The sequence below is a fragment of the Rhinatrema bivittatum genome, chromosome 6 (genome assembly GCF_901001135.1).
Source record: "Rhinatrema bivittatum chromosome 6, aRhiBiv1.1, whole genome shotgun sequence".
NCBI classification, from domain to species: Eukaryota; Metazoa; Chordata; class Amphibia; order Gymnophiona; family Rhinatrematidae; genus Rhinatrema; species Rhinatrema bivittatum.
This window is the reverse complement of record NC_042620.1, coordinates 150434847-150447968: the sequence shown is the minus strand read 5'-3', so window position 1 is coordinate 150447968 and position 13122 is coordinate 150434847. Positions and strand designations below refer to the sequence as shown.

Here is a 13122-nt window from a genome sequence, read left to right as displayed (position 1 = left end):
GAATGGTGCCGAGTGATTGGAGAAGAGCAGTGGTGGTCCCGCTTCACAAGAGTGGGAACAGAGAAGAGGCTGGTAACTACAGACCGGTTAGCCTCACTTCGGTGGTGGGAAAAGTAATGGAGTCACTGTTAAAAGAGAGAATAGTGAACTATCTACAGTCGGGATAATTGCTGGACCAGAGGCAGCATGGATTCACCAGGGGAAGATCCTGTCAGACAAATCTGATTGACATTTTTGACTGGGTAACCAAGGAATTGGATCAAGGAAGAGGACTCTATGTCATCTACTTGGATTTCAGCAAAGCTTTTGACACGGTCCCACACAGGAGATTGGTGAATAAAATGAGAAGCTTAGGAGTGAGTGCCGAGGTGGTGGCCTGGATTGCAAACTGGTTGACGGACAGAAGACAATGTGTGATGGTAAATGGAACTTTCTCTGAAGAGAGAGCGGTTTTAAGCAGTATACCGCAAGGATTGGTGTTGGGACCGCTCCTGTGAGCGACATTGTGGATGGGATAGAAGGTAAGGTTTGTCTTTTTGTGGATGACACTAAGATCTGCAACAGAGTGGACACATCGGAAGGAGTGGAGAGAATGAGACGGGATTTAAGGAAGCTGGAAGAGTGGTCGAAGATATCGCAGCTGAGATTCAATGCCAAAAAGTGAAGAGTCATGCATATGGGGAGTGGAAATCCGAATGAACTGTATTCGATGGGGGGAGAAAGGCTGATGTGCTCGGAGCAGGAGAGAGACCTTGGGGTGATAGTGTCTAATGATCTGAAGTCGGCGAAACAATGTGAGAAGGCGACAGCTAAAGCCAGAAGAATGCTGGGCTGCATAGAGAGAGGAATATCGAGTAAGAAAAGGGAAATGATTATCCCCTTGTACAGGTCCTTGGTGAGGCCTCACCTGGAGTACTGTGTTCAGTTCTGGAGACCGTATCTCCGAAGAGACAGAGACAAGATGAAGGCGGTCCAGAGAAGGGAGACCAAAAAGGTGGAAAGTCTTCATCGAATGACTTATGAGGAGAGATTGAAGAATCTAAATATGTACACACTGGAGGAAAGGAGGATCAGAGGTGATATGATACAGACTTTCAGATACTTGAAAGGTTTTAATGATCCAAAGACAACGACAAACCTTTTCCATTGGAAAAAAATCAGCAGAACTAGGGGTCACAATTGAAGCTCCAGGGAGGAAGACTTAGAACCAATGTCAGGAAGTATTTCTTCACAGAGAGGGTGGTGGATGCCTGGAATGCCCTTCCGGAGGAAGTGGTAAGACAAGAACTGTGAAGGACTTCAAAGGGGCGTGGGATAAACATTGTGGATCCATAAAGTCAAGAGGACGTGAATGAAGAGTGGGTGGCTCGAGGGAATGATGGCTACTACCTGGAGATAATACCCTTATTCAATAAACATACACACGGTTAATGTGACTCCAACATTGCTCTAAGCTTCAATGGCAAGAGGAAATGTGGAAAAAAGGATTTGCATTCACAAAAAAGCGGGGAGTAGCTTGCTTGTTATGCTGGTTACTACCCCAAACCAAATAAGCCTGATACTTCACTTTCAATGCATATCCAGCATAGCTCTCTGCTTCAACAGCAGAGGAGAAAGACTGATACTTCACTTTCAATGCATATCCATCATAACTCTCTGCTTCAACGGCAGGGGGAATGAAGAACAACCTACAAGGACTGAATTACATAGTCTGGGTAAACAAATAAGCATGGGTGTAGCTTGCTTATTGCGGCGGTTACTACCCCTAACTAATTAAGCTAGATATTTCACTTAGATGCAGCTCCATCACTGCTCTCTACATTAATGGTGGGGGTGGAAGGGAAATAGAACCAAAAGGTTACTAAGAGCCAAGAGTAACAGATAACAATGATAAGCATGAGAGAAAAAAAAAGTGTGAAACTTGCTGGGCAGACTGGATGGGCCGTTTGGTCTTCTTCTGCCGTCATTTCTATGTTTCTTGAATTTTGTCACTCTTTTTGTCTCTGCCACTTCCACTGGGCAGTCATTCCATGCAATCACCATCTTTTATAAGAAGAAACATTTCTTGATGTTGCTCCTGAGTCTTACCACCTTAAAGCCTCATACTGTGATCTCTTTTTCCAGAGCAATTCTTTCCCTGAAAAAGGTTTGTTTCTTCTGCATTACTGAAACTTCTGAAGTATCTGACTGTTTTAAACAAACTCTTCAACTACCATATAAAGATAGCAGGGATAATATTAAAGCATGAATTCTGTCTCCTCAAAAAAAGTCAGTAATTTTTATTTTAAAGTAATGACATTTTCCTTACTCAATATTCAAATGTTAAATAAGCATCCTATATATATATATTCTAGTTACTAACTTATTCTAATTTTTTTGTTTGTTTTTTTCATGTTACCTTAATAGTAAATAAGTTAAATCACAATGACTCAACCATCAATGTTTCTGGAACTCTTCTCAGGATCCCTTTCAGATAAGTACTCAATATGTTTAGTTTAATGCACTACAACTCTTTTATATTTTGTCTCAGTTTCTTGCATTAAGAATTGATACTGCGAGTTTGTTTTCTTTTCTTTCAGTACTGAATGACAGCTCACTTGAAGAAAATCATTTCCCAAGGTAAGTATAACATTCTTTTTCTTTATTTATATGTGTTCTCCTTTTCTCTTTAACTTTCCTTTTTTTAATTTTTCCTCTTACTTGTCTTTCTGTGTATAAGCTCAGGCCTGATCAATGTACACTTATCTACAACTCTTGTAACTCTTTCTTCGTTCCATTGCTGGAGCTCCAAATCTTGTGGTGCCTTCCTCTTCTTTTCTTCTGTATCTTTCTTTACCCACTATCCTCATCTTTAATAAACAAATAAGAGAAACTAACTCCCTGTCACTGCTCTTGGTTCTTCCACATTCTATGTCAGTGGTGTTCCCTTCATGTTTGTGTCCTTGATGTCTTATTGAAACTGTACTGATTCTAACTACAGAAATTAAAGGATAATTGATCAACCCTACTTTCTCTCTGAGAAAGAACAGTTCACCACTTCCATTCCCACTCTCTCTCTCTTTCGTTTGTAACTGCAATCTGAACACGTCAGTGGACACTGTGTTCCTTCCCAGTCACAGTAACTTGAAAGAGAGAATAAGTGTAATGCTCTCTGTCTCTTTCAGTGCTTGGTCACAATGTATCGTCTTCATGATGAGCTGGGGTTACTTTCAGTTAAAAGTTACATATGAACTACACTGAATGGTTCTTTCACCTAGAATCACTTAGTCTTAATGAGTCCTCTTAACCAAGTAGGTGCTCATTTCAAATTCAAATAGTTGAGCTATCTTCAGTGTACCATCAAGTATTCACACACTAACAATGCCTCACTTCTTATGCTGCCCTAAAGAACATGGTGCAGAAGTGCATTAATTATTAAAACTATCCTGTCCTGTACCTTACCTTGACCAGGAACAACTACTAATAACACTCACAGTCACACTCTACGTTCACTCTCTGCTTATGCTATTATTGTTCTTTCTCATATCTCAGTATTTGTGCAATTTTTGAAGGTCTAAATACAGAGCATCACAACAGCACCTCTGCTCCCTAAAACATCAGGCTTCACTCTCCCTAGATCAGGGTTGTCCAACGTGCGGCCCGCCAAGTCTTTCTATCTGTCCCACGGATCAGGTGCGAGGGAAAATTCCCTTCCATATCTAGAAGCCGTTAAAGCAGAGGTTCCCAAATGGTGGGTCGTGACCCCAAATGGGGTCGAAGAATTCTCATTTGAGGTCGTGGCTGCCTTCCGATGGGAGGAAAAAAACCCCTCTGATTTGAAAACAACAAAAAAAACCCACTTTTGTGAAGACAAGCCCGTGCATTCTGAGCCACATGCTGCAATAGGGGTGGACGGCCCACTCGGGCAACATCTCGCCCTCCCGTGTCCAACACTACCCCCTCACCTCCTGCCCGCCGTGTCCCGGGTCGAACACCGGCAAAGGCGATTAAAGGTTTCCTTCACCTTCCTCTGCTGGCATCAGGGCCTTTCTGCTACACTGCATCCTGCTCCCCTCTGATGCAACTTACTGTTGTCGTGCGGGCAGGACGAGGTATAGCACAAAAGGCCCCAATGCCTGCAGAGGAAGACGAAGGAAACCTTTAATTGCCTTTGCCGCTGGTGCCAATTGACCCGGGACCCAGCAGGCAGGAGGTGAGGGGGTAGAATTGAGGATCTGAGGGTGGGGAGTACGAGGGGAGAGGACAGTGTGTGTGTGAGTGAGTTGTAGATGAGCTGGACCTAAGAGGAGGGGATGTGTAGGAGAGCTGGAGATGTGTTGGACCTAAAAGGGGGGGGGGGGGGGGGGGGTGTGAGCGAGCTGGAGATGTGCTGGACTTGAGGAGAAGGACACACACCACACACAAGAAGCAGCAGCATAAGGTGGGGATCACAGAGAAAGAGCAGAAGCTGCTTGAGGAGGGAATCAGAAAGAAAAGATGGTGTATGATCAGGTGAATAGTGAGAGACAGACAGAGAGAGAAACTGCTGCAAGCTAGAGGAGCTGCATAAGGAGGGGATCCAGAGAAGTTTCCTGAGAAGGGTGGCTGAGAGAGAGAGTTAAAGTCTGTTTCAGTCCATTCAACTTTTACAGACACCCGTTGTAAATATTGACAGCAAAAATGGCAGCATCTGCAAGTGGATGAGTAAAAAATATAAAATTGATGTGAAAATCACACATTCAAAAGTTCCTGGATGGATGACTTTTTCATGGTGGAACATGTAGGTAAAATTTTATGATTGATCTGCCAAAAAACAATTGCCTTTGAAAAGGAGTACAACATAAAGCGACATTACACTACAAAGCGTGCAAGTAAATTCGATAGCCTCGTAGGTCAACCACGAAGTGATTACATCAACTTGCTGAAACAAAGCATCGTTAGCCAACAGTCTTTGTTTAAAGTAGCTAAACACAGTTCCAAAGCAGCAACAAAGGTCAGCTTTTTAATAGCAGAAACCATAGCCAAGAGAGGAAAACCATTTGCAAGCAGGAATGGTTAAAGAATGCTTGGAACCGTTTACGAATGTGGTTTGCCCAGATAAGAAGTCTCTGGTGCAAAATGTCAGCCTTTCTCAACAGACTATTGCTAGAAGAATTGATGACCTGGTGACAAACAATCAAGAGACTTTGATCAAGAGACTTGATGCTTGTGAGTTTTACAGCTTAGCAATTGATGAGAGCACAGACATAAGTGACACAGCTCAACTGGCAATATTTGTAAGAGGAGTTACAGAAACTTTTTCTGTCATCGAGGAACTGCTTGATATCTATCCTATGAAGGGCATGACAACAGGAAAGGAGATCTTTGATAAAGTCAAGAAGATAATGAGGAAGTTCATTCTGTGTGAGAACAAGCTGATTGGCATAACAGATGGAGCACCAGCGGAACAGATTTGCGACCTTGTTGGAGAAATCAGTGCCACAGGAAGTCGTCATACACGACTGCATCATTCACCAGGAAAACTTGTGCACCAACAAACTGGAAATGAAGAATATGATGGAAAAAGTTATATCAAGTGTCAACTTCAGAGGTATGAATCACAGGGAGTTTAAATCTTTTCTGGAGGACGTGGGCTCAGATCATGATGAACATAAGAACATCCAAAATTCTGTACTCTCACCTCCTAAAAATGTGTTCGATAAACTATCTTATTTTTATTTGTATTGGCAATCAATTTTAATAAAATATATTGGAGAAAGAGGTAAGTTTCATATTACTGGTGCATGCCTCCACGGCCTTGCGCCCTTCTCGTAGTATAATCATTAACTTGCCTCCTTCCTCCTTTTGTAAATTTTTATGTGTTTTATAAATAATTTTAATATAATATTTATGTCAAAAAGATTTTTTTTAAATCAAACAAGATTTTTAAATTAATTGTAATCTCCACTTTGCATAATCGGGATAAAGCAACTTATATTTTTCTTCTATTGCTTTCAATATCTTATCAACTTTCATTGAATGACTAAAATTCATGTATCCCTTATGCTCATGAACAATTAAATTTCAATCTCCTTTCAATTTATACGCCTTCTATCTTAAATATCCCTAAAAGGGTTTTGTGAACGCCGAGTTCCTATATGTTAAACTACCACTATCCAAATGGAACTGTTAGAGACTTATCTCCCGACACAGCTGCGTTTCGGTCTTTCTTCCTCAGGGGAGAATGTCCATTCCTGTTATCCTTAGTTCATAGTTGATCCAAAGTTCATGGCGTTTTTTTCAGGCTATCCGTTCTCTCTCTCCGGCTTACGAGCTCCGAGTGGCGGCGTTATTCTGAGCGCTTTCTTTTTGCTTTAAAAGCTAGTCAGCAGATCACTACTCAACCAATGGCGTTGGATACGTGTTACGTGTTACATCATATTCACCAGCAAATGCTGATTGGTGGCCTCAAAATTAAATTTGCTGGTGAATATGATGTAACACGTAACACGTATCCAACGCCATTGGTTGAGTAGTGATCTGCTGACTAGCTTTTAAAGCAAAAAGAAAGCGCTCAGAATAACGCCGCCACTCGGAGCTCGTAAGCCGGAGAGAGAGAACGGATAGCCTGAAAAAAACGCCATGAACTTTGGATCAACTATGAACTAAGGATAACAGGAATGGACATTCTCCCCTGAGGAAGAAAGACCGAAACGCAGCTGTGTCGGGAGATAAGTCTCTAACAGTTCCATTTGGATAGTGGTAGTTTAACATATAGGAACTCGGCGTTCACAAAACCCTTTTAGGGATATTTAAGATAGAAGGCGTATAAATTGAAAGGAGATTGAAATTTAATTGTTCATGAGCATAAGGGATACATGAATTTTAGTCATTCAATGAAAGTTGATAAGATATTGAAAGCAATAGAAGAAAAATATAAGTTGCTTTATCCCGATTATGCAAAGTGGAGATTACAATTAATTTAAAAATCTTGTTTGATTTAAAAAAAAAAATCTTTTTGACATAAATATTATATTAAAATTATTTATAAAACACATAAAAATTTACAAAAGGAGGAAGGAGGCAAGTTAATGATTATACTACGAGAAGGGCGCAAGGCCGTGGAGGCATGCACCAGTAATATGAAACTTACCTCTTTCTCCAATATATTTTATTAAAATTGATTGCCAATACAAATAAAAATAAGATAGTTTATCGAACACATTTTTAGGAGGTGAGAGTACAGAATTTTGGGAGTACATTTATTTGGATTTCTCATCACAAGCGGAGAGAGATACTGAACATAAGAACATGCCATACTGGGTCAGATCAAACCCAGCATCCTGTTTCCAACAGTGGCCAATCCAGGCCATAAGAACCTGGCAAGTACCCAAAAACTAAGTCTATTCCATGTTACCGTTGCTAATAATAGCGGTGGTTATTATATAAGTCAATTTAATTAATAGCAGGTAAGGAACTTCTCCTCCAAGAACTTATCCAATCCTTTTTTAAACACAGCTATCCTAACTGCACTAACCACATCCTCTGGCAACAAATTCCAGAGTTTAATTGTGCGTTGAGTAAAAAAGAACTTTCTCCGATTAGTTTTAAATGTGCCCCATGCTAACTTCATGGAGTGCCCCCTAGTCTTTCTACTATCCGAAAGAGTAAATAACCGATTCACATCTACCCGTTCTAGACCTCTCATGATTTTACACACCTCTATCATATCCCCCCTCAGTCGTCTCTTCTCCAAGCTGAAAAGTCCTAACCTCTTTAGTCTTTCCTCATAGGGGAGCTGTTCCATTCCCCTTATCATTTTGGTAACCCTTCTCTGTACCTTCTCCATCGCAATTATATCTTTTTTGAGATGCGGCGACCAGAATTGTACACAATATTCAAGGTTCGGTCTCACCATGGAGTGATACAGAGGCATTATGACATTTTCCGTTTTATTCACCATTCCCTTTCTAATAATTCCCAACATTCTGTTTGCTTTTTTGACTGCCGCAGCACACTGAACCAACGATTTCAATGTGTTATCCACTATGACACCTAGATCTCTTTCTTGGGTTGTAGCACCTAATATGGAACCCAACATTGTGTAATTATAGTATGGGTTATTTTTCCCTATATGCATCACCTTGCACTTATCCACATTAAATTTCATCTGCCATTTGGATGCCCAATTTTCCAGTCTCACAAGGTCTTCCTGCAATTTATCACAATCTGCTTGTGATTTAACTAATCTGAACAATTTTGTGTCATCTGCAAATTTGATTATCTCACTCGTCGTATTTCTTTCCAGATCATTTATAAATATATTGAAAAGTAAGGGTCCCAATACAGATCCCTGAGGCACTCCACTGTCCACTCCCTCCCACTGAGAAAATTGCCCATTTAATCCTACTCTCTGTTTCCTGTCTTTTAGCCAGTTTGCAATCCATGAAAGGACATCGCCACCTATCCCATGACTTTTTACTTTTCCTAGAAGCCTCTCATGAGGAACTTTGTCAAACACCTTCTGAAAATCCAAGTATACTATATCTACCGGTTCACCTTTATCCACATGTTTATTCATTGAGAAATTGGAGATTATTCATTCACAGCTGATTCTGAAGAAAGTTGTACACTTGACAGTCCTTTCCACGAGACCTACTGACAGTGCAACATGAGAAGTACTCAGAATTAGTTGTCATACTGATTGATGACCTCAAACAAAGGTTTGACGATTTCAGAAAATATACTGACGACATGAAGCTACTGAGTAATCAATTTCAAACTGATCTGAAAGACTGTGCTGATAAATACCAGATGGAACTCATTGACATTAAAAATGACAGTGACTTGAAGAAAGCTTTTACTGAACATGCTCTTCTGAGATTCTACAGTTCTTATGTTTCACCGCACAGGTTCCCCAATCTGTCACAAGATGCCAAGAAGTTCATTGCTTTGTTTGGTAGCATCTACTGCTGCGAACAGTTGTTTTCAAGAATGAAAAATGCAAAAGCAAAGTCACGGTCTCTGCTTACAGATGAACATTTAACAGCATCATTGCGCATTGCAAGCTCTACAGTTGGAGCTGACAAAGACTACTTGTATAAACAAAAGCAGTGTCAGATTTCCCACTGAACATGATTAGCTTATGATGTTGCATCCTTATTACATGAGAGACTTTGGATAACTTTTTAGCAACTACATTTTAGAGTAGAGTAGACTGTTGGGCTACACTGGTCTAAAAACTTTCTCAAGTTGTAATTTGGTGTTTTTAATAATAGTGATATTGTTAATTCAACCTGCAAGCTGTTCATCAATTGTTCACGTAGCCCTCTGAACCAAAAGGTTGGACAACACTGCCCTAGATTCTAAAGCTGTCACCTGCCTTCATGGGCTGGAATATCCCTGCTTATGATGATGTCACTGCAAGAAACAGGTCTTGTAGCTAATTGATAGACACCCTCAATATTCCCCACCGGACCTCCTTTACATCTGCTTTTACCATTAGTAAGTTTAAGGAATTTTCCATGGCTTTACAATTTCTCTCTCTCAGGTTTTCCCTGTGCGCTGGGACCCAGCTAGTGATGCTGCATCCGACCCATCACTGGCATCCGGGGAAGCTGTTGCTATGATACCATGGTTACGGCTTCACTCTCTCCTCTGGTCTCCATGGCAGTCCTAACATTTCAATGATGCTCAGGGATGGATCAACTGAATCAGGGGAGGATGGCCGCTACCATTAGCTTACAGATTTTAATTATCCACTTCAATGGTGCTCTCAAATTATTCTATGGGCATCCAAAACATTTCCCCTATGTGTTTACACCCAATCCTGTCACTGCAGATTCTCATATGACTTTCCAGTCCTTTCTTTCACTGCCAACTCTTAATACTTTTAAACTATCAATTTTTCAGCTTAAGCAGTATCTTGGCAGGGGTCCTTAGGTTTTCTTTTTGCTATCGCCACATGAACGGCATCTTTTTTTAAACAAATCTGGGGCTTTTTACCCTCCAATGTGTCCTGTCTCCAATGGAGTAAATTATAGTTTTAAAATTACCTTTGGAGGCCTGGAGGTGGTGTTGGTTAGATAGCCAGGGTCTCCTCATTTGACCACTACCTTTGTTCTACTTAAATTTGGCTTAATTTTCTTTATTTTTTCTACATTCATGTCCCCTCCGTCCTCCCCCCCCCCCCGAGATCGCAGGTACCCACTGACGACAGCAAAGACATCGGCAGGACCGCGGCCTGATGCATCGGGGCTTCCCAAAGGCCCCAACGCCAATTATAGCCTTTTTTTTTTTTTTTTATTAAAACCACTCTGGCACTTTTTCCCCACTCACTCGATCAGCCCACCCTGCCTACCATAGTAAGTATCAAGGTCACAGTGGGCTGACGCAGGGCTGCCTGCTTGCTCTGATCGCCACTCGCTCCCTTGATCCCAGTCTCTTCACGGCTTCCTTTTCTTCACAGCTTCTGCATGACTGACTGACTTGAAGGGGGCCGGCAGCCGCAGCGGCCTGACATCACTCCTCTCTCAATGGCCCCTCTTCTAATCTTGTCTCAGCTCTGAGGCAATATGCTGCAGGGCCGGCTGACGACGGAAATGCTGACTGCCACGACGGCCTTTCCTCTGTAACTGCTCCAGCGCCTGGTAGTATCGCGGCCCTACTCTGCCAACACAACTTCTCTCTCTCTCTCCCTCTCTGCGGCCTAACACTGCCACTTCCACTGTTTCTCACACTGCTGTAGCCAAGTGCCTGGGGAAGGGGTAGAGAGTGGGAGCATCCTCTGCAATGGCCTGATGCTGCTCTCTTCATTCCGGCTTCTCCCCTCTTGCTCCAGTGTCAAGGTGTGCTCTCTTGCGGCTCCCCAGTCTCAGCACTACGGGACTCCCTCACCTCCTGACACAGCTGCTCTTCAGGGCCTCTCTCAGTATTGGTCTGCCACAGGAAAGGTCAGCATTATTTTACCGGCTCAACACCAATTCTCTTGCTTTGTCCTTTCCCCTCACCAGCTGTTTCTGCGCCACAGGGAAATTTGTTACCGGCCTGCCTCTTTCCTTAGGAAAGACTTATGAGTCTATGGCTACATTGGACCTTTAGATCCAGCCTCTGGCAGTCTCAGGTGGCCATGTGGGAAGCTGTGATGTGCTCCCGTGTCTCTACTCTCATTGTCTCTGGCTCAGCTGCTCCAGGCCCCGTCACCTCAGGCCTCCTCCGGAACTTCTACAGTTCACTCCTTCCTCCGAGCCTCCCTGTCTTCAGACTCAGGTAATTCATTTTTTCTTATTTATTAACTTTAGGTACCCCCTTTACAATATCATATATAATGCTGAAAAAAGCAAGAATAGTCTATTCATCAACATTTCATGTGCCTATCACTGCCTGCTATTTGTTCAATATTTCCAACAGACAAGAATGTAACTATTATACAGAGCCAAGCTACAGTGCAAACAAGGCTTTTTTCTTTAACAGGAGGCTACTGTGCTGTACTTTCTAGCCTTACCTCCATACACCAAGGGATTTCTGGAGATCTTGCAGTGCACTCCATCGTGGCAGATAAATAAAAACCAAAATATGCTATCAAAAAACACATCCCTAGCTCAGACTCTTTTCTCATCGGTCCCTTCTGCCAGTCATGTCCATCCGTATGTTCCAGAGAAGATGTGTTCTGAAACCAGCTAGCACAGTCCAGTTTAGGGCAAGAAATGCTAAAAGTGCAGCTGAGCCACTTCAAAGGTGCTTCTGAAGTTCTTTCATTCCTCGTTAGTATACTGAAGGAAAGAATTAGACTTGCAAAAAAACCAAAAAAAACCCTCAGGAGAATATGACTGATTACGAGCAACAGTGAATGTCTCTTCCTTTTAATCAACGCTTATCTAAGTAAAGGCACAGATGCAACTAGAAGCCCATGACAGTAAGTCAGTTTTGACCACTCCCTTCTGGACGGTACAGGATGCAATAGCCCCATCCTCCCTCAATTTCCTTCCTGTCCCATTCCATGGGCGAGCTATAACTACATACAGGGCTTAACTCCAAACTACAGAACTAAACTAATTACTGCAACTACTAATTTAGTAGTAACTGCTTTTGTTATGCAACTGTGGTATTTCTCAGTATATTCCATTTTTTTCCTGAACAATCACACTACCTAACTTTCCAAGTCTACCCCAGTACTGTGCAGAAATCTCAAGCTTCTTTCATCTAATGCAATGTTTGTTGCATATACTGGGTTTCCAATGCATGCAAAATTATCTCATGCATGATCATTGTGGATAAACTAAAAACCAACTGGCTGAGGGGTCACCAAGACAGGTATAGGAAGTGGCTTTGGAATGGAGAAGTAGCCTAGTAGTTTGAGCAGCAGGCTAAGACCCAGGGAAGCCAGGGTTCAAATCCTGTTGACACACACTGTGACCTTGGGCAAGTCACATTACCCTCCATTGCCTCAGATACCAACTTAGGGGCCTCATTTTCCAAGCCGCTCGCACGCGATAAGGGACCTTTCGCACGCGAAAAGTCCCTTATCGCGTGCGATACCAGGATGGGGGCGGAGTTGGGGTGGAGTCAGCCCCAGAAAAGGAGGAGTCCGGGTGTCACCGGGGCCGACTCTGCACCGACGCCGCAGACAGCAAAAAGGTAAGTGCCTTTTCGCTGCCTATTTCGCTCCCAATAGCTACACCTCCTATGGTGGCGCTATTGGGTGCGAAACCAGCAGCGATCTCACCGTGACGGTGCAATCACTGCCGGCTAGCGCAGGCCTGCCCCCCCGCCCCTCATCTTCTAAAGTATCGCAAGCCTGCGATGAATGTATTTATTTGATTTTGCCTTTCACCATCCATACACCACACTTAATTTTTCTTAACATACACCTATCATACATCATTTTTATTTTAGGTTTATTTATTGTCTAGCTTTTGATTTATACGTACACACTACCAAGATCGTATCTCCATTTTAAGTGTATGCCATGTAAATAGTATACATACATACATACATTACTGTGTAGAGTTGTGACATAATAGATAGTGATGACCCCTTTCTTATTGAGATGAAGATTCATTTTGTTTTATAGTTGTATTATGTGTTTCAATATGATTTAATATCATTTATTGATTTTTTATAATTTTAACTTATAGAGGTCACATTTTATTTGTTGTTTCAATT

General features: G+C 42.1%; 1 protein-coding gene and 1 long non-coding RNA gene across 4 annotated transcripts in view; both read right to left on the bottom strand.

Annotated features, from left to right (window-relative positions):
• The window catches only part of HECW2 (HECT, C2 and WW domain containing E3 ubiquitin protein ligase 2), a 646010-nt gene that overhangs the window by 235251 nt on the left and 397637 nt on the right, over window positions 1-13122 (bottom strand). The window lies entirely within an intron of this gene.
• Window positions 5010-9529, bottom strand: LOC115093800. Its single transcript, XR_003857413.1, has 3 exons — window positions 9458-9529; window positions 8518-8616; window positions 5010-5517 (listed from the first exon to the last, which is right to left on the bottom strand). It is a non-coding gene; the product is annotated as an uncharacterized LOC115093800 (long non-coding RNA).